The sequence below is a fragment of the Ipomoea triloba genome, chromosome 8, assembly GCF_003576645.1.
Source record: "Ipomoea triloba cultivar NCNSP0323 chromosome 8, ASM357664v1".
Classification (NCBI taxonomy): Eukaryota; Viridiplantae; Streptophyta; class Magnoliopsida; order Solanales; family Convolvulaceae; genus Ipomoea; species Ipomoea triloba.
Genome location: NC_044923.1, coordinates 12,009,413 through 12,014,112, shown reverse-complemented (window position 1 = coordinate 12,014,112; position 4,700 = coordinate 12,009,413).

Here is a 4,700-nt window from a genome sequence, read left to right as displayed (position 1 = left end):
ATAATCTCGGAAACCCACCTCCTGCGTCTCAATCCAATGGTGACGCTCATACTGACTCACACCTCCTAACGGCAAACTGAGTAACATAGCAAGCCTAGGAGGGTCAAATGTAATCTTTACGCTCTTCACTATCGAAGTGAGAACAAGCACTTGGTTGACTTTCTTGACCTTCATATTCTGATAAAACTGATGGACCAAGTTGGGATAAACTACGTTCTCAATCCGTAAGAATTTTTCCAACAAGCCTTGAAAATTTAGCATGTTCACGAGTTCAGGCGAGAAATGTAATGGGTCAAGAGCCTTACCATCGATAATGGAATATTGAATGTTGCTCTGACCTTCACCTTCTCCAGCCTGATTTCTTCTTGGCATGTTGCAGCTGTTGCCCACTGAACCACATGCTACGGTAGGGATGAACCAGAAGCAGAGAAGAGATGCACTGGTGTGTGTTGTCAACGATGGACGAAGAACTAGTCTGCTTCGTTGACGGAGAAGATCCACAGAGAACCCTGGACTGTTCGCTGCTACGGGGGAGAAGGACAGAACGAAAGGGCCGATCGATCAAGAGATAGGGTTTTAATCCAAGTGGAAACGGGAAATGACGCATGTACCCTCCGACCTTGCGGAACCCTTCAACGGAGTACCCTGGCCCGTCAGTTCACCATACTTCTTTTAGCGGAACCTTCTAACGGAAGACGTTGGTCCGTCGTCTCCTTCCGCATGCACGCCCGGAGTGTATTAACGGAGTGCCCTGTTCCGCTCACCCTATCCGCTCGGCCACGCTGATCCGAAACAGCAACAAAAACGCGATCTTGCGACCTAAAACTAACGAGTTAGCACGGTTGGATGGTTCGGTCCCTTTGCCACTAGTCCTTGAATGCGGGTTTGAGTCTTAGCGTGAACATCGGTCATTTCCTTGCTTGGTACCTCCTTTTTCCCTTTTGTTTTCTCGGTCCTGACTCACGAACTTCTTGATCGCATCCCACGAGATGGGATCTTTGAACTTACTACCTAAACGTTCCCTAGCTAACGAAAGATCGCCTAAGGGTCGCTTAAAGGTCTAACTATCTACATGCACCTTAGAGAAAAAGGTTCTAAAGCAACTATATGCCAAGTAATTAGAGATTAGGGTCGGAGATTACCTTCATTAAGCCCTCTAGCCTCTACTTGGGTCCGGCCCATCACGAAGATCTTCTTCTGCTGTGGCCCAGTTTGTTGCCCTCGGCCTCCACTCGGCTTGCTCCCACCACTACCCTCGGGCTCCTTGGAAGATCGGGTCGCCATCGGGGTTCCCGGGATCACACTCGGTCTAGACTGGGATGATCCTCCCTTCCGGGAGATGCACTCATAAGCTCTGTGCCCTCGCTGACCGCAACTAAAACATTCAACCAAAAACCCTTCACAGTTCTTCCCTGGGTGGTCTTTCCCACACCTCCTACAGTAGAAGTGCCGCTCTCGGATTCCGTCACCCCTCGGTCCTTGCCCCAGGCTAGGGCGGGAAGCACTTCCACTGTTAGCACCACCCTTCTGAAAACTTCCTCCTGAACCGGAGCCTCCAGGTCTATGCCTCTTGGGGTCGGGTGTACCACCCTCTCCCGGCCTCTTAGAGCGGTCTTGTGCTCCTCGTCGAATGGTCAACACGCGGTAGTGATCCGCTGCACTACTGTAGGCCTCACTCAGTGTCTGGAATTTGAACACGACCAGCGCCATACGAGTGTCCAAATTTAGCCCAGCTACAAATCTATCGATCCTGCTCTCCACTGTGGGGGCCAATGTCGAAGCAAAGCGAGCTAACTCCAAGAAGCGCTTGTGGTACTCCTGCACAGTCCGCGATCCCTACTTGAGGTGTAGGAACTCTTCCTGCATAGCAGCCTTCACATGCGCGGGATAGAAACGGGCGCGCATCTTGTCCTTAAAGGATTCCCAACTGAAGCCCGGCTCCTGCCTCATTGCCGGCCCTTTATGGATCCACCAGAGATCAGCCTCCTCCTGCAGATAAAAGCTAGCCATCTCCGCTTACCTGCCCGGTGGGCATTCCACCACTTCCAGGATCTTATCGAAGGCCCTTATCCACTCTTCGAGCACCACGGGATCCTCCTGCCCGGCAAAGAAGGGTGGATGCTGCCCCGCCACCCTCCTAACGAGGTCCGACTGCTTGCGTTGGTTGTTCTGAACCATCGCGTTACCCAGAAGCTGTGTGATCTGCGTCAGCTATTGCAGATTTTGCATCAACTACTCACCGTAGGGCACGTCCTGGAAGTCCTCACGTCGACGAGGTGGCACCATGATCACTAACGAGAGAGAGAGATAACTATGGAAAGAGGGGTAGCACTGCGGTCGGCCTTCCCAAACGTACAAGAATGAAGTGAGAACAAGCTCACAACAACAGGCAAGCAAAGCAAACAACAACACAACAAGTTATGAACAACTAAAACGAGTCCTCACCGCGCATCCTAGAATTCACACATCCTAGGATTCTCAAGCATCCTAATTTCTACTGATCAAATCCTAGAGTCTCAGATTTCAAACCCTAGGATCTCTACTTAGACCTCAACACAGGCTCTGATACCAACTGTGACACCCCAACTTTTCACAAGCCGAGATAGCTAAACTTTAACACGAAAGCTGCCTATCTCAACTATCAACATACATAGCGGAAGCGATTAAAAACCTAAAGGGGTATCATGCCACATCTAGGTAAGAAAAACACGGCCTAGATGCACAGGCTAACCAAAAGAACTGAACTGCATAGATAATAAATCCTCAAACATGTCTAAAACATCTGAAATCTAAACAAGAGTACATATAGTCTCATCATTGGCACACAGGCCCAAAACACGAGTCTAAAACAACAAAACTATGTCTAAGCTGCCTCATATAGATAAGCTCTAGCGCGCTCTCGCTTAGACTTATTGCATTCCTGGAAAACATACAAGAAACCATTAGCAAAAGACTGCTAAGCAACCACCACTCACACCCGCAAGGAAATATAGATATATAATAAGTTGTAAATAGGTTTACACACCCATATAGAATATAAACACCAACGAACTGTTCAATACTTGAAATCGGATACTCAACAATAACATGCTGAATAAAGGATAAACCAAGACTTCTCCACAATACAAATATTCAAGTGAATTGTACAAGACAACAAGATATCAACAGAATATCAACTGAATCAAGGATACAATAGAATACTTAAAGCAACGATCAACAAGAATACATCTAAGAATAATCAACAACCAACGAGATATGACATAACTCAAGAATCAAGTAAAGAGACCAAATAGACCTCAACCTAAGGATAAGACCAACCCTTACCCTCCAACCAACACCAATCCTCATACCAATCATCAAACCAAACTCAGTTCACGGAGGTAAATAATACTCGAATCATAAAGGCAAATGGTGCCCAAATACACGAAGGCAATTCGTGCCCGAATACATAGAGGCAAATATTCCTCAACTACCGAAGTGGCAAATAGTGCCGATATACACAAATGGCAATTAAAGCCTCAAGAATACACAAAGATACTCAAAGATTCACCCTCCATATCCAACCTCAACCTCAGCCCAAAGACAACCACTCAGAGTGTTCATCTCAAATATGAACACAAACCAACTCCCAGATAATATAATCAAGGATTCAACAGAGCAAGAGATTCAAAAGATGGACCAAGAGGTAGGAATAAATACTCCAAAAACATGGTAAAATACCCAACATAATACTCCAACAAGATTCAGAACAAAGGGGGAAACAACCAAACAAACAGATCACAGAATAGCTCACTAGGACAGAACTCCCAGTAGCCTGACGGAACAGCCTAGTGGAACACTGCCCTCCGCTGCACCCCTTCGCACGAAGGGAGCGGACCACCTCAGCGGACCCCTCTCCTCCGCCAACCCTCACCGCAGCCTACTTACGGAAGACTCCAGCGGGACACATTATACCGCTGGGGTACTCCGCAAGGGCAAACCCAATCCTCAGATCACAGACTCGGACAGAATACGAAATGTTCATTCCAGAATACAAAAATAGGATCAGATTACTCAGATTATAACTCCCAGAAGCCAAATAAACAAGGAATCCATACCAATAAATATCCATAAACATCAATACACAAAGGATCAAGAACACAAGTTCATAATCCATCAAGAATGACTTTACATACAACAACAAATAGGCTTACAGCAAAGAAATCATCAGGATTCCAATACACCAAATAATATCATAGATCAAGAGTGTAAAATAGGTTTTAGTGGACATGATGGTTACCTCTTGAAGCACACTCCACCCAAGAACTCCCAAACTTTTTCACAAAGCTTCACCTCCACCTTGATCATCTTTTCCCCAAAAGATCCCTAAAAGAACAACATAAGAACTTGTATAAAGATTATGAAAACTACATAATGCAAGGCATACTCTTAGATATAGATCTTACCCAAGCCCCAACAATCCTAAAAGAGCAATCTTGACTTGAATATTGAAGGTGAAATGGAGACCAATCTTTGAAGGAGAAGAAGATGAAAATGGCGTGAATGAGTAGGGAGAGAGAGAGAAATCTCTAGAAAGTGCTAAGTCTTGAATATATATATATACCATAATACATATATACATATATGTATATATTAGGGTGGAAGATTTAATAAGGAATGGGCTCAACTCTTTATACATATATATATATATATATATATAT